Genomic DNA, 23,042 nt, shown 5'->3' with positions numbered 1-23,042 from the left:
TATATATATATACACACTGAAAAAAACAAAGGTTACAGGGACGTTATAGTTAGGAAATAGAATTTAAAAAAGATAGAAATTCAGTTAAAAAAAACAAAGGTTACAGGGACGTTATAGTTAGGCTCACATTTCAAACGTATGAACCATAGAAGTTAACCAGTTATAATTAGAGTTATCTCAAGTAACTATAACTCATGCCCTAAGGTAACTATAACTCGCGCCCCCGCCATGCACTGTTTTTTCATCGAAAATGTTACTGTAAATATTACATCAATTATATTATCAAAGATATCATGATTGGTGTAATTTGTGGGGTAATTAGCGGTGCATGGCAAGGGCGTGACTTTTAGCCATGCCCCCGCCATGCACAGGTACGTGATCAATAATTTTTTTACTGCAGATGTTACAGTGACTTTATCAGTGATGTTATCAAAGATGTCATGAGTGCTGGAACTTGTAGGGTAATTAGCAGTGCGTAGCGAGGGCACGAGTTATAGTTTCCTTAGGGCACAAGTTATAATTCATTAGATAACTCTAACTATAACATGTGAACTTTGATGGTTTTGTATGAGTAAATGCAGAACCTAACCATAACGTCCCTGTAACCTTTGTCTTAACAGTGACCATAGATATGTATAAACAACATGTACAACTATATTTCTTCTGTCAATCTTTTTGGCGTTTGATCATACAACCGAATCTGGTTACTGGAAGCTAGCACCTTCAGTGTCAGAGATTTCCAAGGATAGTAGAGAGGCAGCTGCAGTCACTGAGTTTTCAGGGTCAGTACTTCTTTCATCATTTGGAGTTGAAGACCAATGAATCACAGGACTAAGGTGAGAAGAGTCTCTAGTAACAGTCTTCACAGGGTGCTGGGCAGTCACCATGAGGCCCTTGTAGGCACAACTTGGAAAGGCTCAGCATCATAGGCAGCATCAGATTTTCTTTTGTGCATCTGTCATCTGTTTCTAAAAGAGATGTCCTTTGCATGTTGCCCATTCTCTATCTAAGCTTTCATTTTCTGCTTGTTAACCAAGTCCCTTGTACAAATCATGTTCTCATTTTGATCTCTTTTGTTGGTCCATTGAGGTAACTTGGTTGTCATTGCTCTCCCGCACATCAAAGTCACAGGACTTTAACCTGTGATCAAGTGGGGTGTTGAACAATAAGCTCGTAGAGCACAGTTTAGCACCGTTTTCAAATGGAGCTTCTGTAAGGAACTGGGTTTTTGTTGCAGTACCTCCCTACTTTTTGCCAAGTATTTGCAGCAACTTTGAGTGAAGTGCACTGGGTCCCTGCCAACCAGGTCCCCAGTGCCAGTGTTCTTTCCCCCCAAACTCTCCAATTGGCAAGTCGTTTAGTACTCTTTGTAAGTCCCTAGTAAATGGTACCCCTCGTACCTAGTGCCTGAGGTGCTAAGGAGGGTAGCTAAGGGCTGCAGCACGAACTTTGCCACCCTAAGGGTCTCCTCACTAAGCACATGACAGGCTGCCATTGCAGGCTGGGTGTCGTGGTGCAGACAAAAGTGAAAACACGACATGGCACACAGCTTGTGTGCAATTATTTCTAACACTGTATGCAATATACATGTCTCCCCTCAGGCAGGCCTAATAGCCCTAAGGCACGGTGCATTATATTACATATGGGGGCATATCGGCAAGAGCAGATATGCCCCTGCTATGACTTTGTCGATTCTCAGATATAGGAAGTGACCAGGAAAGCCATTTTAAATACATGTGCTGGACACTGGTCAATACGAGTTCTCCCGCTACATGGTGGCTTTATTGAAGATAGGGATGTTTGGTATCAAACAACTTGTACAGTTGAACCCACACATCCAGTGTTGGATTTACCAATCTATGCACCCAGAGGGCACCTTAAAGGTGCCCCCTGAAATCCTACCAGTTTTTGTCAGCCTGCCAATGAGACACCGTTATGGACCCCTAGGGTGAAAGCCTTCTGATCTCAGAAGGTCCAGAACAAAAGCCTGATTGGGAAGAGGGTGTAACAGTCCCCCCAAAAGATGACCTGCTGATTATCCTTCCTAAGCCAGCAAGCTTCAAAGGACTGCTGCCTTTGAAATGCAAATCTGGCTCCACTCACTAGCGAGGAAGCCACCCCCCATCTATAGCCCATTTGACACCTGAACAGGTAGGAAAATTAGCTAGTTCAGTATCCATGCCACCCCCAGGCTAGTACCACCCCTAAGGTGGGGTACTGCAATGTGACACAATTTTTCAGAAGTAGCCATCTTAGTGATGGCATACTTAGGAATTATGGAACATGGTATGGCCACTTCCCACTGGAAATGGTCATATAGGGGATGCAGTGACCCCAAAGGTCAGTAGCCCATTGGCGACAACCATTGACTACTACCCTACACACCCCTAATGCCCATAAATTCAGTATTTATGGGAGCCCCTGGCACCAGAGAAGTAGATCCTGATGACCTAAGAAGACCAAGGACACCGAAGAGGAGAAAACAAGCAGCTGACCTGGTACCAACTCCGCCGGCCTGTCTGGATCCCTTGCCGAAATCTATACCAAAAGTTAACTTGTCCTGCAGCTGTGACTCCATGAACCCAGGAGGACTGCCTGTCTTCAATAAAGACTCAGGACCTCCCGCGAACAGCTGTCCTGTTCTCTGAAAACCTCCAAAGAAGAGACTCAGATGCCTCTGGAACTTCCAAAAGCTGACATCTGAAGTCACCACTGCACCCGCTGTCCACGACACGAGGTGAAGTGGACTACCGGTGCTAACAAGGTTCCCCAGCTCCAGAGAGTCTGGCCCATATTTATGCTTTTTGACGCAAAACTGCGCCGGCGCAGTTTTGCGCCAAAAATATTACCGCCGGCTAACGCCATTTTGGTGCGCCGTGCGGGCGTCATATTTATACTTTGACGCACGGCGGCGCAAACAACAGGTGGGAGTCATTATTTTTGACGCACACCGCGGCGTCAAGTCGTAAAGGGAAATTACGTTAACGCGGCGGAAATGACTGTGGGTCGATTTACGACACCGCAAACCGGATATGTACCGTTTTTTGACGCAATAGCGTAAAACAAACCAGCGAACACAGCCATTTCACCAGGGGAGAGCCAAAATGGATCCCAGATGCCACTACAGACCCCAGGAAGATGACAGCAGACCAGGAACCAGCCAGGAGGATTCCCACAAGAACCAGGACACTTTTAAGAAGAAAAGAAAAGTGTTGCTTCAGTGCAGAGGAGCAGGAAATCCTGGTTAAAGATGTGACGGAACACCAGCACCAACTGTTTGTCACCTCAAAGTTGCCAATCAGTAGGAGAGAGGCTATATGGCAACAAATTGTCTACAAGATTAACAGTGTGGCTGAAGTATGCAGAACAGTCATCGAGTGCAAGAAACGATGGCATGACTGCAAGCGCAGGACCAAGGAAAAGATGGCAAGGAACAGGAAGGCAGCACTGCAGACTGGAGGGGGGAGTCCAGCACACCAGGATGCCCTGGACCACATGGAGGACATGGTTGCAGCCGTCATCCCTGAGGAGATCGTCACAGGGATTCAAGGACATGACAGCGCAGACTACCACGAGACAACGCACATGTAGGGTAATGTCAACTGCAACCGGGGTGGGGGAAATACCTACTACACATTGCATGTAAGTCATCATATACATGGAGTGGCATGGGTAAAGGGGCACGACATGGGGGCATGGCCTGCACAAACATAAGCTGGGGCACACCATTACACTACACCAACAACAGTCCCATGGGGGCATGCTGTCATGCCAACGATGGAGCAAAGGAAAAGCCACGACAGGAGGGAAGGCCACTACGTCAAACTGACATCCTGGTACTCGTCAGCCAACATACCTCCTACATTAACTAGGGCCCTGTTAGCAATCCTCTAGCCAAACCGACAACTGCAATGTAACTGCAACAACAGTTGCCACTACCACCTCTGATCTGTGTGCAGCTCAAGTAGTCAATGGCAGTAACCTCCCCATGGATCATACACACCTAAATTAGGGGGTGAGGATGACATCTGCAACAATCTCCTGAAACAAGACAAAGGCCCCAGTACACTCAAATGTCAATGCCCATAGTTGTCACAAACATCAGCCAATGTAAACAACAATAGGAGCGTCACAGCACTAAGGACACACCCATGCTGCATATGTCAGGGTCCATCCTGTGCCTGGGTAACAAGGCAACATCACAAATGTCATACTGCTCAGACAACATCATTGAGGAGGGGACACATGTAACTGGTCACTGAAATACACCTGCACAGTCAGATGACGAAATAGGACACTGATACGACTATCAGGGCAATCCAATGTAACACACATTACCCAACATCAGCAGGACACATTAACAATGTCAACATCCATATCACATCATAACAATGCCATGCATAGGATATGCAACATGTCAATTACAATTAAGTCGATGTGAACGATCAGGGATTGGGGCAGGTCCTGATAGTTAAGTGTGCTGCCAGGGCCATCAGAACACCCACAGCCAGTGAAAGGTCTCACCACGAGAATTAATATACACAGAGGGTCGAGTAGGACAAAAAGGTGGCAATTCTCTATTTGGCATAAAGCAACACCTAGAGGCAATGAGGCTGACAAGTCTGATAACTCAATAACATACATGTAACACACAGGTCGGCCATAGGCCTGAAACAATGCCCATCTGAAGGACTGCAGATATTAATACAAAACAAGATCACAAAGTGAATTCATCAAAAGGCAGGCATGTCACGTCAAAATTGTCACAACACAGACACACTAATTGTACCCTGTTTCATTGCAGAGGAAGACGGATCTCCTGCCGATATGCCTGTCCCAGATTTCCCTGATGACATGGACGACGAGCCAATAAACATTCCCCAGGAGACCATCCAAAAGGTCCTTGAAACCCTCCAGACCCCACCTTCAGTCACAAGGAGGAGCACAGAACAAGCAGCCATTGCAGAGGAACCACCCACCACCCCAATTGTAAGACCTGCCAGCTCCAATACAGCTGAGGACTCAGACGACACTGGCACCAGCTTTGAGAGAACTGTAGTTGGAGTAAAGCGGGAGCTGGCCAAGGAGGTGCGGGTGGGGATGCAAAATATGGCAGCCAGCCTTGAGGGGGTGCGTTCGTGCATGATGTCATCTGCAGATCAGGCAGCAGCTATGCAAGCCCTAACATCTATCTTGCAGGAAGTGCAGAAAACCCAGAAGGAAATCAGCACAGCTCTAATACAGTTGACCCAACACCTACAACAGCAATCCTGTCAACGCGTGCATGAATGCAACATTGAACCCCTCAGGGCCGACCTGGCTGCCTACCATCGTGATGTGGCTGCTATTCTCAAGAACCAGCAGATCCTCCTTGCTGCAGTACTGCCCTTAAGACCTTCACAGGGAGCAGCGACCGGGATGTCTGACTCCACGTCTTCTAACACTGAGGTGTGTGTTGCCCCTTCACAACCAACAACAACAAGGACAAAACAGGCAACACACACATCAGAAGAAGAAGACATGGAACAGACCACATTCACAAGGAAAAGTACCCGGAAGCACTAGTCCCTGCCACATGGCCGACATTTACCAAGGTCCTGCGCTTTGTAACTTGCCAGTCTTGCAACAACTGTACTCAAGCACTGTTCTGCAAACCACTGTATATCTTGTCACCCAGCCCAGTGATTGTCTCTCTCCTACTCATTGTTAAATCCTGTCCCTCTGCACTGTCTGAAACAGCAACCCCAGCATGACAAAAGCATTTTGGTAAACCCTTGTGTTGGATCCCAATTTAAAATGTCACTATAATGGACTCACAGTCATGGACAATGTACATATAGCACTAGAGCACTTTTCAATAAATAGCACTTACACCACAAATCTGTCTCTGGGTAATGTGACATATCAACTGCGCAGTAGAAAATTGGAATGTCCCTACTGTCAAATAACGTAGCTTCTCAATAAAACTGTCCAGATATTATGTAGTTAGAGAAATCTGCACAGTGACCATGATTGCATCATACTCTGCCCATCCTGAGGGAATAATCTGATGAAGTGAGAAACCATAGACCACCATGCTGTGTTGGACAGAAGAATGCTTCCTCAGGGGATAACTAAGTCATCAAATAGTGCCCACAAAATGTTGTCAACGTGCAAAAATAACACAATAAACATGCCACACTAATCTAAGTAAATACTAAACAAATTGCACAAATGAAGGTGTCTGAGTTAACGTACAAATAGGTAATCATGCTGAACAGTGTCACAAATGATGTATGAGGGTCATGAAGACAAGATTACAAGATTGCCAATGAGAACTCATCTTATAAGGGTGTTCATGATCATCACTCTGCAGTCAGACCTAAAACTGTTTCCCCAATATCAAGTCTGGAAGCACTGTTAGTGACTTTGAAAACAAACTTATCAACAGAAACACATTGTCATCCATATTAACTGTGATTGGTGGTTGCAACAAAGGGTAGACACTTTGCAAGGTAGCTTTGGGTTAGCTGCCAATCGTACAGCTCAGTTGGGATTTGTTTGTAGCATAAGACACAGATGTTATAGTACAAAAGAGATGTACACGGAATCCAAACCCACGATCAAGTACCATTCAACACATACTATTAAGGGGTAACCAAATATTTATTAAAAGCTAACCATAGATGAGGAAACTGAGGGAAAAATCTTACCTACCCTAATCTACCCTGACTACTCATTACCCACAACTGTCCCTACCTAACCTAAGCTATACTTACTTATCACATGTAACGAAACGTTCTAAACATCTACCCCTAACCCCCTTATGAGACGGGACACATTGAGGACAACACACACTAACCTAAACACATACTATACTATCCTATACAAATATATATTTTTTTGGTAAATTGTTTTTTTATGTTTTTTTTGTTTTTTTTTATTTTATTTTTTCACACAAGAACCCCAAAATAGACCCCCACCCACCCACACATGTAATAAGTCAAAAAAAGAAACAAGCAGGACCCCCCACCCACTAACACTAACTAAACTAACAGCCTATACTAACCTAACACTAAGCCCCCTAAGCCCACTAAGTATGAGCACAAGGAAAGAGGAGGGATGAAAGGGTATCATGTCCATCTAATCAACTGTCTAGAGGTTGGCCCTCCGGAGGGCCCTCTTGATATGCTTCACCCGCCATTTAATGTGCCGCACGTCTCGGCTCAGGTGGCTCACCTTGCACAGCACTTTGTCCATCTTGTTTTCAAGTCTATTGAAGGCGGCAGGGTCAACAGCTGGAGCAGTGGCAGTGTGGGTACCGGTGGAGGAGGTCTGTGTGGGCTGTCCTGCACCAGTGGCAATGCTGGGGCCAGGAAGTCCAGCAGATGTAGATGCAACAGAGGCAGCTGTGGGTGGGGCCACCTGGCTCTCATTGGTGGTTGTTTCTGTGTTGGCTGTGGTGGGCACAGTAGGCCCACCCTGTGGGAAGGCTCGCCATGCCCCGGAGGCGCGTTCATGGCGATATCGCCGGGCCATCCTCCGGAACCCCGACTCCACCATCAGGATGTGCTGGTATCGCATGGCCCGGCGCTGAAATTTACGGACCTGGTCTGGAGTCATGTTAGCTGCTCTGAAGACAAATGCAGATATGCCACATTAGTAACTGCATTGTGTGAAACAGCACAGCAAGTTAATCAAACAGTACATCTACTGTACTTCTAACAGCTCATATCACGATACAGAGCATCGAATGTCCCTGAGGAAGTACATGGCAGGCCAGACAACAAAGGTCACATCACACAAAGCACATTCATAACCCACAAGATGGGTAACAACTGGCCTTGACTTGCAATCTGAGTTCTGACAGTTATCAGCTAAGAATCATGCTGCATATCCTCCACCAAGAGCTGGGCTACAAATGTCAGTGTACGGAAAGCAAAACTAAAGCCACATGGTCTGCAAGTTGTAACTGGAATTTCCAGTATGGTACCAAGTGCCAAATCTGAGTGTGTATACTAGTATGCAACCAAAACGTCACTTCTTCACAGGTATGTGTAACATACTGGTAGCATCAATACTAGGTACCCCATTCACAAACCCATGGCCGTGTTTGAGGGGGGGCGGTGGATATACAACTATAATTTGCCAACAACATGTACACTGAGGAGTGTATAAGCTAATCCACACACGTTTGTCTCTACAGACACACCACAGGTAAGGTCTATCTACATTTTGGAGTCAGCAAACCCTAGAGCACTCATAGGGTCAGACATGTCAGGAAAATCAGAACTTAGTACACAACATATTCTTCCAGTGAGGCCTGACTTACATCAGACACAGAGTTGCTAGAACACCCATGAGCATGAATTGCATGCACACCTAGGCCATTACACTCAGGTTCCACAGACTTGATGCACTACATGTGGAAGTACATGATGCTAGGAGGTTCTACCTACTGTTTAAAAATTACGTAGGTAAATAGTGAAGCAGATGTCAATTGTGAAGCTATTAGCTCCACCAATCTTGGAGAATGTGGGTCTGACAGGCTGACTAAATAGGGGCTGACTTCCATTGCGACTCTTGGTGATACAAGTGTCAGAGACATGACTATCCCCTGTACTCACAGTGGGGCCTAAAGGGATGTCCTACAATCCCTACATGATACCATTGGATACGCATTGGCTAACTCAAAACATGTGAAAACTGCATTCCCACTCATGGAACAAAACTGTATTTGCGTCATTTTTTTTTGACGCACAGATGTGAATATTAACCCACATTCATATAATGATACATGGACTGTACAAATATCTGGATGCGGGCTATATTTCACTCCTGTGCGTGAAAAAAAACGACGCAAAAACAGTTTTGGGCAACAAAAAATGACGCATACCGCTAGGGACGTCCAAATCACAGTGCATTAACTGGTTTGGGGCATTGTACATTTTTTTTGGTTATTTTACTTTTGGAACACATCAGAGATTGGCTAATTGAAGACAGTATGGTGTTTATGGTGTATGTTCACATGTGTGACATCATACTGCAGCGGAACATCATCCACTACACCCTTCACAGTCTGTTTACAGTTGGCTGACGTCATAGATGGTCATATGTGTGACCCACATATATGTATGGTACAAATTGTGCATGTTTGCCATAAGGATAGGATAGCAATGTGACACACATATGTACAATACCTAATTGCCTTTGGCTCAAAGTGTGTGCTTTGACAACTCATTTGTTGGTTGACCAGGTGTGTGTGTACATCACATGAAGCATTATTGTACATTTGGTTGTATGAATGTGACGTCCATGTGTCCAACGCTAAGATGCAAGTAAATATTGGAATGAGCAAGGGCATGTGTTAGTCATACATGTAACAACACCCGCAAAGTATACTTCCAAGTTTTAGGGTCACGTAGACACCACATGTGACATAGCATGCACCAGATGGATGGCAGACACATGTTCATGTCAAAGGTCCACAATTTCTACATCCTATGTCCCACAGTATTGGTAAGAGCTTCCTAGGCACTAGTTGATGAATCCCACAGTGAGTCATACACATGCATTGATGAAGTGGGTACCATGTTGTTTGAACAGACAGACAAGGGTCAATCTCATATGTATGATGACACCACAGTTGAGGCCATTTAAGTAAGCCCCAACTATCAAGTGGCTGTGGTGGACCAGCATACAAGACAGCACGTGTCCACATATTTCCAGTGATCAATTGCACATAGGTGTCTTGTTCATGTGTGTGGTCCAATGATGATCCTGTAGATTTTTTGGGATGTAATTTGTCACAGTTCGGACCAGGACTCATCATGTGTCAGTGGCAGCTATTCCTGTAACTACAGAGTATCCTTAGTTCATCAATGTGAGTAGAGTAGATGTAGACATGTGAACCAACATGTGGATGGTCCCACCCTGTCACTAAAGATGTGTAATGAGACAGTCAACAGGGCAACCTTGGTGTGCTGAGTGAGATAATGTCTCAATTGTCATGTTCCGGCAGGTGTCAATACAAAATTTGTACACAGGTTGGCCTCTGCACTTCCCACTGCATCTGGGAACATCATAGCCTCTGTGCTGTTTATTCTCGCAGCTATTCAGCACACAAGGCCCATCACTATGTTGTGCGCACTGTTATGCTGTGTGTGAACTGTCATGGTTCTGACATTTGTGTATTAGTCACGTACATTATCAGAGGTTGCTGGTTGTGCTTAAAGCCCCGTACCCAATCCCTGCCTATGACCCTGGGACACTGTCACACTTTGTCATTCATGCATAAATGCAACCCAGAAAAGGGATGGGACATTAATTTTGCATTTCCAAGAGGATTGAACTCAAATGGTACAGTTAAAAGGCAGATGATGCTATACAATGTATTTGTGTATGCATGGTAGAAGCCCATGCCCAATGCCCCCTGATGAATGGCAGGTTTGACAACGCAAGTGTGGTACATATGTAGACACAGGGATACTTTAGTGTGACGCACTGACAGTTGCCAGTCAGGCTGACAGAATGCAAGATGATTCAGGAGCCAGCTACTGGACAAGTTACATAATCAGTGGTCTGACTAAGACTGATTGGAGGACAAACTAGACAGTTCACATGTCCATCTGTGTATGTCCTGTGTTTTTGAAGGTGACAAATGAACCCAGTGGCTGTGTTACACGGCTTAATTACTATAAATGGTTGACGATGTATTCAACATCATGGCTACTACTATGCTGTTCCAGGCATCATCAGGGGCAGTGCTTTTTGTAATGGGTGGTGTGCATGGAGGTATTCACAGGTGTGGGCTGCAACTATTTCTCACCAGTCCTGTAAGTGAGACTTGCATTCTAAGGGCTAACAGACATTTTCACAAGGGGAAGCAATCTACATGTGCTAACAGGGCTTTGAAACTAGGAGACAGTGTATGAATTGACCTGACGTCCATGCAGTCAGATGTTCTTTGACAATGGCATACCTTAGGAAAGGGTGTAGCACACTGGTTTGCTAATCTTGGTCTGTGTTTGTAGAGGAGGTATTATCAGGGTACACATCTTAGTATTCCAGGGACCTCTTCCGACAGGTGGGTTGTGACCAGGTGCATGGGTGTGTGTTGAGTTAGGAAATGGGCTGACATGTACATGGAATGTCATGTGCACAATGCATGTCATATGTGTCGCACTTGTGCTGTCTATGTTCTGCTTCTATGGAACTCTAGTCACAGATATTCCTTGCAAATATTGGATGCAGTTGGACTAACTGCTGTCAAGGGTCTTGTCAGACATTCCTGTTAGTGATGCCAAAGCACATTGACTGCCTCATGTATGAGGCTTGTATTCCCCTTATTGAGTGATGGTGTCATAGTTGTGTGCCGTATGCTGCGTTGGACCTTGATTTCAACATGTATGTGTGAAATAGTTGTGGTCCTCTGCTATAGGCCTTCAAAGGAGATATGTACATGATATATGTCATTAAGAGTGTGTGTGTATGTGACCATTGTATGTTAGGCATCACATAAGCTCTGGGATGTTCCTTGTCCTACTCAGTATCTCAGCAATGCTCCATGAGGCAACACTCTTATTCTGATAAGTAGAGATGAAGGTGTGTAAAAAGAAATAGCCAGACCATGATATGGTGATTATAATAGGTGTTTATTTACATTAGTTAACTAAAGTGGTGAAGGTGATCATATTCAGAAGAAATTATTTACAATCTGTTGCCGCCTACGTATACCAGCAGCTGTGTTCTGTAGTTCCCCCTCCTGTTGCAGGCCATCATCCTCCTCTTCCTCCTCTTCAGGCATGTGTGGCTCTGGTTCCAGGAGGGGAATGTTTCTTCTGACACAAATGTTGTGCAATATTGCACATGTGAGGATGATCCTACAAACCATCTCGGGGGAACATAGGAGGCTACCACCAGTGATGTCGAGGCAGCGGAAACTTGACTTGAGGATGCCGAAGGTCCGCTCGACAATGCTGCGTGTCCGCCTCTGGGCCTCGTTGTATGTACGCTCTGCAGCTGTACTTGGGTTGCCAAATGGTGTCATAATCCATGGCTGGATGCCATACCCCTGATCAGCTGCAAGAGAAAATGAATGGGATCATGTTGATGTAGCTGGCACTATTGAAAAGACCTTTAATGGCAGTAGTTGTCTTGTGTTGTCTGTGTCTCTTTTGTGTACTAATGTGACATCCTATGCTTGTAGGCTATACCATCTGCATTGTGTTGTTTCCTTGGCTGAACAAGTGTTTGTCTGCTAACCGTTTGTCAGCAATATGTTTTGGGATTTTCAGTACAGTGTGCCCTCCCTAGCATTGTGACTTGTGATACAGGTGTCCGTGTGTCTTCACTGGGGGTGAGATGATAGTTCCATGCAGAGTTAAAATTGAAAGTGTTGTTAGCACGTTCATATGAAAGTACCCTGGACATCCCATACCTTTAGACTTAGGCAATGTATTAATGTAAAGGTCATTGGGACACTTACAATTTGCAAGGTGACATTTAGGCAACCACACTCATTGACGTATTCACATTAGGCTGTACAGTAATTTCCGATGTGTGACAGGTTCAATGGTGAGTTAAGAAACATGGCTAGCGATGTCACGACCTCAGTGTGTTCCTGTCGACATGTTGCTGTTGTGGTGTATGTGTTGTGTGTCCTAGTGGGTTGCTGTGCAGTGTATATATATGTAGGTTTTTGTACTTACCAACAAGTAGTCCATTGCCATACCGTCCATCCTGGAAGTGTTGATTGATGGTGCAGTGACGGAAGATGTATGAGTCATGTACACTCCCATGATATTTAGCCACGATGTTGGTGATCAATCCTTGGTGATCGACAATGGCCTGCACATTGATGGAATGTGTGTGCTTCCTGTTGCGGTAGAGGTGTTCAGTTGCAGCAGGTGGCACAAGGCGTACATGTGTGCAGTCGATTGCACCAAGGATGTGTGGGAAGCCACTGATTGCGTAGAACCCCTGTTTAGTTTCCTGCTGCTTCTGCAGTGTGTTAGGGAAGCAGATGTGGCGGGTGTCAGTCGAATGATGGCATCCAGTACTTTGGGCAAAAAGGTGGAGAATTATGGTTGTGATATTCCGCCAACCAGGGCACCAGTTGTTTGAAAACAGCCACTTGCCAGCATATGAAGTACGGCAAGCAGCTTGGTTTCTGTTGGGATGGTGTGGGGTGTCACCAAAGTGGGGACCAACTGCTGTTCAATGTTTTGCAGCAGCTGCTGAATGGGCTGCCAGTTAAACCGGTACCTCTGTATGATGTCGTGTTCCCTGAGGCCCTGAAGGGTTGTTCTTGGGCGGAATATCCTCTCCTGCCTTCTGCGCTGCCTTTGGGGTCCCTGCTGGTGTTGTTGTAGCTGCTGTTGTTGTTGCTGGTCTCTGCGTCTGCGTGCATGCTGGATTAGAATGACCTCCATGGCTCCCTGTTGCTGCTCTGCTGCTCTGCTGCTCTGCTGTTTGTTCTGTGTGTTCTGATTAAATACAGGTGTGTTTGCCCCATTTTAATGCCTGCCCTGACCCAGGCGTTAATTTTTGACGCAAATCGGGCTGTGCGTCATTTTCTGGCTCCGCCTTCTGGCCGTGCGTCATTTTTGCCCGAAAGCATAAATATGACGCACGGCCGTTTAAGCCATTTTTTGGGCGGGAACGCCTACCTTGCATATAATTAACGCAAGGCGGGTTGCCGCATCCAAAAAATGACACACACAGCAGAATTTTGTCGTCCGCGGGCTCGGGCGTCAGAGTTTAAATACGGGGCAACGTTTGCGCTGATTGTGCGTCAAAATTTTTGACGCACAATCGGCGCAGACGGAGTATAAATATGCCCCTCTGTGTCTATTGTGGTTTCACTCCTCTTGGACTCCCCAAGGTCACCTGCAGCCTCTGCACACAGGTCCCCTTTCCCACAGCTTCTGTGGTGAGAGAAACCCGACACATAAAACAACCACTGCACCCCTCACCTCCTGAATTGAAGTGGGCCCTTGGTGTCAACAAAGTCCACCGGCTCTCCTGAACTCGGGTCCACTGCTGTTTCACCTCTCCTGAACGGCACAACGATGCCTACAGCCTCAGACCACAGAACCCCTCAACTACAAGTCATACCAGACACAGAACCCAACACCAAAGGACACCTCTGCCCTGTGGAGAAGAGGACCAAACGTGAACCTATGTCCTCAAGCACTGCACATTTGTAACCTACCTGTGGTTTGACCTCGACTGGCCTCCTGGCTAGAGCCTGCAGCCTTTTTCCACTGAGACCAAGCTCCATTGAAATACATTGGATTCCCAATGACGTACTACACCTCTGCACCTGGCCACCCCATTGCCGTCTGGAGTTACCTATTGGGATGGTCCTGACCCTTGCCCAATACTCACCTTAAGTCTTGGAGATTGGTTCTGTAAGTCGTAAAACAATACCTGCTTGCAGAACATGTTTTTCCTCCCATAGGCTAACATTGCAGAACTCAGAAATTGTACTATGTCCACTTTTTAAAGTGAAAAGAATTCCTATTAAAAAATGTACTCACCTGAACAATTTTCGTCTGATGCCTAAATATATATAAAAATACCTGCTATTTTTTATAAATAATTGGGGATTTCCTTCTTCAGTCGTGTGTCTCATTTATTGACTATTGTGTGTATTTGTAGATGTCTTGAACACCTCTGTGTTAAGCCAAAGACTGCTCGACCGCACTACCCCTGAACAGAGCAATCTGGGATTGCATAGCAAGCCCTATCCAATCACTTGGGAACCCCGGACCCTTTAAACAGTATTCACATACCACATAAAGGGCCAGATTCCTACAGCTTCTCAAGAGATGCATGCTTCACTGCTTTCTTAAACGTACTCATAAAACACTCAATGAGTCCATTGTTCTGCAGACACAAAGGCATACTCTTTTAATGCTTTATGTTCAGATGCTCCAAAAATCACTTACATTCTTTACTGTTAAAGGGTGGGCCATTGTAAGACTTCACAATGGCTGTTATGCCCCATGTCACGAAAATGTCATTAAGCTTTTAAGGACTTATTTGTGAGTCGTAGTTGAGAGATAAAATTTAGCTAATGTATCAGTGGCATAAAAGTTAGCATATGGTGACAAACTAATTAATCGTACCTATATTGAATTAAATGAATTTTATTGATGCAAGTTACATATGTGCAGAAAAATAAATGCATGTTTAAATATTGTTTGCAATTAAATAATTTGCTTTGCATATTTGATTTAAATTGTAAGGTGAGCAATAGGTTTTATTATTGTATTAAATATATTAATGTATATTAAGGCTTCTTAGCATGACTAGGCCTGAAAGTTTCATTATGCAGCACTAATGGAAAATCACCTGTTTATTCTGTTCCCTCTGACCTGAATTCTTTCCTAGGATGTTAATGTGATGTTGAAAGCCCTATTGTATGGAAGAAAAGAAACATGTTTTAGAATAAACAATGTTGCATTATTTGTTCTAGCTTTCGAACAGTACAGGAAACCAATGAATCTTATGTGAAACAGATTTAGTTTCGGGAGAGAAAACTCTCATTTAACAAATAACTAGAGAATGTAATATTTTGTTGGAAATATGTGAAATCATTCAGATGACAATGCACTTTGCTGAGAAGATTAAGAATAGTTTCAAATTTAATGGTGGCATCTGCAGCCATTGGGTGCTGAATCTGAAGTCTGAAGTGTGCCCACCTGAAGGACCAATGAATAGATCGTACATATTTCTAGTTAGTGAGGAACATTGAAAATAGAGAGTTAGTTCTTAGTGAAGTCAGTCATTAGTAAATTCTTCTCCTACCCTGAAGCTGTCCAGAACCCTGTTTGAGTCTGCTGTCACACTCTGTTTTCTTTAAGTCTTCAGATGAGTTTTCCCATCTTAGACTCAATTGCCCTGTTCTCTTATGAGTTTCAATACTAATATGGCCAACAATGTAATAAATATTGTTTGCAATTAAATAATTTGCTTTGCATATTTGATTTAAATTGTAAGGTGAGCAATAGGTTTTATTATTGTATTAAATATATTAATGTATATTAAGGCTTCTTAGCATGACTAGGCCTGAAAGATTCATTATGCAGCACTAATGGAAAATCACCTGTTTATTCTGTTCCCTCTGACCTGAATTCTTTCCTAGGATGTTAATGTGATGTTGAAAGCCCTATTGTATGGAAGGAAAGAAACATGTTTTAGAATTAACAATGTTGCATTATTTGTTCTAGCTTTCGAACAGTACAGGAAACCAATGAATCTTATGTGAAACAGATTTAGTTTCGGGAGAGAAAACTCTCATTTAACAAATAACTAGAGAATGTAATATTTTGTTGGAAATATGTGAAATCATTCAGATGACAATGCACTTTGCTGAGAAGATTAAGAATAGTTTCAAATTTAATGGTGGCATCTGCAGCCATTGGGTGCTGAATCTGACGTCTAAAGTGTGCCCACCTGAAGGACCAATGAATAGATCGTGCATATTTCTACTTAGTGAGGAACTTTGAAAATAGAGAGTTAGCTCTTACTGAAGTCAGTCATGAGTGAATTCTTCTCCTATCCTGAAGCTGTCCAGAACCCTGTTTGAGTCTGCTGTCACACTCTGTTTTCTTTAAGTCTTCAGATGAGTTTTCCCATCTTAGACTCAATTGCCCTATTCTCTTATGAGTTTCAATACTAATATGGCCAACAAATTCTGAACTGTTGATCTGTCCTATGTGCAGCCTGTGTTCTGACTGTTCTGATGCTGCTGTCAGCTGATGCAGTAAGAAGGTGACAGTCCTGCTTCATGAATCATCTTTGTATGCTGTCCTGTGAGGAGAGGTATAACTAAATGTGGTTTCTTGTTTCCTTTCCATTTAGGAACATTACACCAGCATATTGTTTTAGTGAGTTGCCCCAGATAGATGTTTTCAAAATTATTTATGTCTTTATTTTACTTTTGGTTTTGCCCGCATGTGTTAACCTGTTCCCAAACATGCAAGTCTAAATACGTGTTAGTCATAGGAATGGACGAACCTGAATCCTGAAATCTGAAATTGAATGTTAAATTGTATTTTGATAATTTACTAATGTCACCATCATCTGCTTTGATTTCTAACTATAATGTGCTTGTTGTGTTGTTGTTAATCTATATTATTCTTTTGGAGTGTCTAACAGTTTTGATGTTTAGTAGGTTAAATCTTTTTAGACTTTACGGTTAGCCTATGGTTACTATGGATGTTTATAATTTAGCTTTACACACCATATATGTGACATTGTCCCTGGGATTACAAAAAAGCTTTGAAACTTTATTCTGTTTTGAGTTTGATTTAGTGTTGAATTGTTAATGGTGTCTAGAATTGTTTATGGTAAAATATCATTGATTTGTGAATGAATGATTCTGACTACTACACTCTTCGCCAAGTCCAAAGATTCAGTCGACCTCTATAGGTGGTAATAGTGAAGGTGTCTCACCTACGCAGAGGATGGCTATGCCTCAGTAGGAGGGTTGGTTTTGTCTCAATAGAAAGTGCATATATGTCATTTAGATAGAATTGGGAGATTTAGTTTTACCAGTAATTGATGAAAATTTGAAATTTGGCTTTGCCAATGCTCATTTGGACATACGTTTGGTTTTGCCAATGCTTGTTTGAAGATGTTCCCAGTGTTCCTAGTGTGATTTATGATTGGGTTAGGGTTTGCACTTGAACTGCTTTAGCAAATCGCAGGTGAATTGTAATGTTTGTGACAATTAGGGAGTTTGCGTAGTCCAATGTAGTTTATTAGGGAGTGTGCATACTCTAAAGGGTGTATGTAGGGAAGTTGTCGTACTTCAATTGTGGGTGGCGCTTTGTGCTTAAAAAAATTGCCCATGTGGTTGTTGGTATACGGGCCCTGCATGGTCTAAGACTCCAGAGTATTGAATATTGTACTGGTGTATGAGACACTTGGTTGTTGTTATTATAACTTGTCTGTTTAGTTGGTCAGTTGGGCATGGCTGACAAATAGTTTTCCTAGAGTGGGTATTGGAAGGGAGTGCTAATTTGACAGATATACGTGATCCCTAAGTGCACAAGGAGGATCTAGTATTAGTCAAGTGTAGAATTTGCTGGTCGAATTGTACTTGCGAATCAGAGAAAGCCGAAGTCGAACAAGTAGTTTTCATAGCTAAATCTGCAGTCAAAAATTCGGTAAAGCTTCCGAAGAGATTGTGTTTCCCTACCTGTAGTAAGCAGACTAGTAGATTTTTCTTTGGTGATTGCAATATTTTGCATTCTTTTTTGTGAGAATTTAGTTTTGAAGGACAAGCCGCAAAACTTTTTTATCCGCTGGGATAAATCCAGGTACTAGTACTGGTCCAAGTGCTCTAATACCAGTTGTAATAACACAGAGTCAAGTACAGGTTGCAACTAATGTTCCTACTATTACTGTAACTCAGACACCTATGACTCAGGTTGAGCTACCTGTAGCCTATCCTTTGTTTCCTGTTGTAAGTTCTGTACTGAGTATGAAAGTACCAATGGTGCAATCATCACAGATATCACAAATGTATCAGAAACCAATGATGGTTCAGGTGGAGTCTACACCTTATTCAATGGCTCCAGTGCAGGTTCAGAGAATGCTGAGGTAAACACCTGTAACAATATCACAGTCAAATTCTTCAATGTTTTCTGGTCAGAATTCTGGAGTAATTTATTCAAGAAATTAGAATGTTCAATCAAGTCCAGAAGCATTGACACTACCTGTTACATTTGGTCCTGTTGTACCATTGTTTGCCCAGGGAAATAATGAGAATAGTGTTCAGAATATTTTTAATTCAAACGCGGAGCTGGAGAGACTCAATTTTCCTGCAGGAGTTATATCTCCAGTGAATCACAAATTGACAAAGCAGGTCCACTAATTGACTTAAGTTATTGTAGGACTTCACAGAATTTGGGAAAGTCAGACTTGAATTAAAATTCATTTCTTATGATTCCTGAGACTCCATGTGATACTGCACATGGTGTGCCTAATGTAAATGATAATGTTTCATTAGAAGGTTTGACAGCTCAGCAGTTAACAGACAGGTTAGAAAAAATGAGTGGAGCAAAAACAAATGCTGAAGGGGGAAATTAATTGAACCTGGCAATACTTAAATTAGAATTAAATTACATGATTGAGGGAACACTTGAGTTAAATAGGATTCATTCATATAATGAAGATGAGTTACGCTCCATATGTGAAAATGTAACAAACAGAGCAGGATTCGTACATCAGAAATTTGCAGATCTTACAGAGAATAAATCAAAGCCACTGAAAAGAAGTTACAGATTAGAATTTGTTTCAAAAGATATTGAGAACATCAGAATACTGGGAATTAAAATTCATATTAAGAAATTAATTCAGAATATTCAAACATGGGGAGTATTAGGCAGATGGGTAAAGAAAAGAGATCAGAAGAAAAGGGAGTCTGCAGATTCAAATGTTAATGATCAGCAGACGGATAATCCAGAGAGGATATTATAAATGAGAGAAATTCCTGGAGGGAATTATGTACATGTCTCTTGGAGTAGAAGTGATATTTTGTCTTTTGCAAATGACTACACGAGACTGAGAGAGAAACCAGTGGAATGGTACCAGGAGACAGATAGGTTTGTGAAACTTTCAAAATGCCTATGGGAAGATTTGAATACTCTGCTAGAAATAGTGGTTCCATCTGATGTGTGTGGGATGAATGCAAAAGGAGTGTTGACTGGCCAACAAGGGAGCCTCCACAAGATCCAGTCACAGGCGCACCATCTCCTGATGTAATGAAGTATTATTACAAAGTGACTGAATTTTTTAAAATGAGAACTTCACCTAAAAGTATTGATTGGCAGAGAATCAATAGGACGGCACAGGAAGCAAACAAGTCAATACATGCATACTATGAGAGATTGTTGCAAGCATTTAAACATTACAGTAGTACAGAAAACAATTGAGACCAAAGACATAATTCACTTTCTGTTCAGATTTGTTGAAGCTCCAATGGTACAGCAGCAGATGATGCTTCCTCAGCAGAACACAGGTCGAAAATTAAACCAAAGTAATCACATGGTACACCAGTTCACACTCCAAAGTGAGGATGAATTGAATGATGAAGTGATAAGTGAGAGTTCGGATGAAGAAGAATGTGTGTTAGCAGCTTCATTAGAAGTGGACCAAAAGGGTTGTTATGTAAATGGAAAAGTAATGGGTCATGATGTTTCATTCCTAGTTGATACAGGAGCTACATGCTCTACCCTGAGAACTGCAGATGTTCCTAATGTGGCACTTTATGGGAAAATAGTGCAAATTGTAGCAGTTGCAAATCAGTTCCTGGCAAGCCTTATTACTGAACGGGTTCCTGTTGAAATTGGCAATTTTGAAGGATTGCATAAATTTGTAGTCTGTGACTCAAATCCAGTTTCCTTAGTGGGAAGAGATCTATTGTGCAAAACAAAGTGTTTGATTACCTGTAAACATTATGGTATTGCTATTCAGATGAACAGTGATGATGTTGATGATTCATCTATGCAAATTGAATGTGATTCAGTTAATGAAGAATTTCCACTGATCAGTTTCTACCCTGCATTTACGGTACAAGATTTGCCAACTGACTTACAGAGTACAGTTACTTTAAAGGTTTGGGATATTTCTAGGAAAGATATTGGTCTGAACAAAGGAGTTGGACCAGTTAAAGTCATAGTCTAGCCTAATGTAGTTTTTTCACAAATTCCACAGTATCATGTGGCACCAGATGTAATTGAAGGAGTTATGCCTATAATTGCAGATTTTGTGAAGCTGTGAGTTCTAAAAGAAGTGCTGAGCAGCCCATGCAATTCTCCTATTATGGATTTGCGAAAACAAAGTGGGAAATTTAGAATTGTTCAAGATTTGAGGCAGATTAATGACATAGTGGTCAAATGTTGCCCAGTGGTACCCAATCCAGCAGTGATTTTGTTTCAGATCCATTGTGATGCAGAATGGTTCACAGTGGTGGACCTATCGCAAACATTTTTCTCTGTGCCTCTTCACAAGGATAGTCAGTTTGTCCTCTGTTTTAAATTTTGCAATCAAGTATATTTGTGGTGCAGAGTCCCACATGGTTTTCCAGAGTCTCCATCCACATTTAATCAGGTTTTGAAAAAGTACTTGGAATCATTGGAAATGTCTTTACAATCAGCATCAGTCCAGTACATTTATGAACTTTTGATTGCTTCAAAGATGAAGGAAGCATGCAGGCAAGATATTATTGCCTTATTGAGTCATTTGAGAGAGAATGGACATTAAGGGGGTCATTCCTACCCCGGCGGGCGCCGCCCGCCAGGCGGTGACCGCCAAAAGACCGTTCCGCGGTCAAATGACCGCGGCGGTCATTTTGACTTTCCCGCTGGGCTGGCGGGCGACCGCCAAAAGGCCGCCCGCCCGCCCAGCGGGAAAGCACCAGCAACGATGAAGCCGGCGGAGTTGCTGGTGTGCGACGGGTGCAGTTGCACCCGTCGCGATTTTCAGTGTCTGCTTTGCAGACACTGAAAATCTTAATGGGGCCCTGTTAGGGGGCCCCACGACACTCGTTCCCGCCATGTTGTTTCTGGCGGTGAAAACCGCCAGAAACAGGATGGCGGGAAGGGGGTCGGAATCCCCATGGCGGCGCTGCTTGCTGCGCCGCCGTGGAGGATTCCCTGGGGAAGGGGAAAACCGGCGGGAAACCGCCGGTTTCCCTTTTCTGACCGCGGCTTTAACGCCGCGGTCAGAATTGCCCCTGAAGCACCGCCAGCCTGTTGGCGGTGCTTCCTCCGTCCCCGGCCCTGGCGGTCCATGACCGCCAGGGTCGGAATGACCCCCTAAGTGTCCCCAGGGAAATTACAGTACTCTCAGAAAGAAGTGAAATATTTAGGACATCAAATAGAGAAGAGTGCAAGGAAGGTTTCCAGAGAGAGAGTTACAACTATTTTGCAAATTAATCCTCCAGTTACACAAAGAGATGTCAGGATGTTTTTGAGAATGGTGAGTTGCTTTCGCCAATGGATTCTTAATTTTTCTATTACTTCAAAGTCATTGCAGAGACTGACCCAGAAAGATATTTCTGATCCTGTGCCTTTTGATGAAGCTTGTATGAAACTTTAACAGAGCTGCCAGAGAGTTTATGCAGAGCACCAGCTTTGAGAATGCCTGCCTACACGAAGCAAAAAGTAGACAATTGGGAAGATCAGTTGAAACAAATCACAATTCCTGAAGCAGCTGAGTATGGAGCTGAGCTGAATCAAAGAGATGCAGATTTGACTCCTCCTAAATTAGCTAATGGTGCAGGTACATAAAGTCAAAGTCAAAACAACACTGTTAAAGAAAGCTGTAAAAGCAGACAAGTGGCCCAAATTACCAACGAGTGAAAGGGTTCCAGATTTATTGTCAACCATAAATGAAGAGCCAGACACAACAGCAAGAGCAGATACAGATGAAGATTTGAGAGAAGGAGAAATAAGAGTAAATCAGAGATCAAAGAGAAAAAGAGTTGCAAGTCGAAGATACTCAGGTCCTGGTTGGGCATATTTGACAACAGGTGAGTGGCAACATGAATTTTAGTTTTTTTGTTTTGATCGTGAATTTCCAGATCAATATTTTGGAACTTGAAATTGCTTTGGAACTGAAATCTGAAACTTTATTGCCATCTGAACAAGAGAGACATTAAATGCTACAAGTGATAATCACTGTCCAATAGACTAGGATCTACTGACAGAGACTTTGAAAACTGATTTCGACAAGCTGCTAAACCGATTTTTGATAAAGTTCTGGAGAAAAGTCTGAAAGCTGCTGTAACCGCAAAGAAGATTGAAGATTAGTTTTGTTTTTGATTTTTTTGGCTCCATATTTACATTTTTTCTTTTTCTTTTACTTTTTGATTTTTTTACAGGTCATGGATAACAATCGCAGTTGTGTTAAAAACAATAGGTGTTGCAAGTGTATGTGTATTGGTTTGGGAATTGTGTGTGTGCTAGTATGTTTGTTGTTGATTGTGAGTATAAGTATTCATCATACAACTGGAAGTAGCTATAATAGTTCTTTAGAGACCA

Source organism: Pleurodeles waltl, chromosome 11, assembly GCF_031143425.1.
Source record: "Pleurodeles waltl isolate 20211129_DDA chromosome 11, aPleWal1.hap1.20221129, whole genome shotgun sequence".
NCBI classification, from domain to species: domain Eukaryota; kingdom Metazoa; phylum Chordata; class Amphibia; order Caudata; family Salamandridae; genus Pleurodeles; species Pleurodeles waltl.
This window is presented reverse-complemented; position numbering follows the sequence as displayed.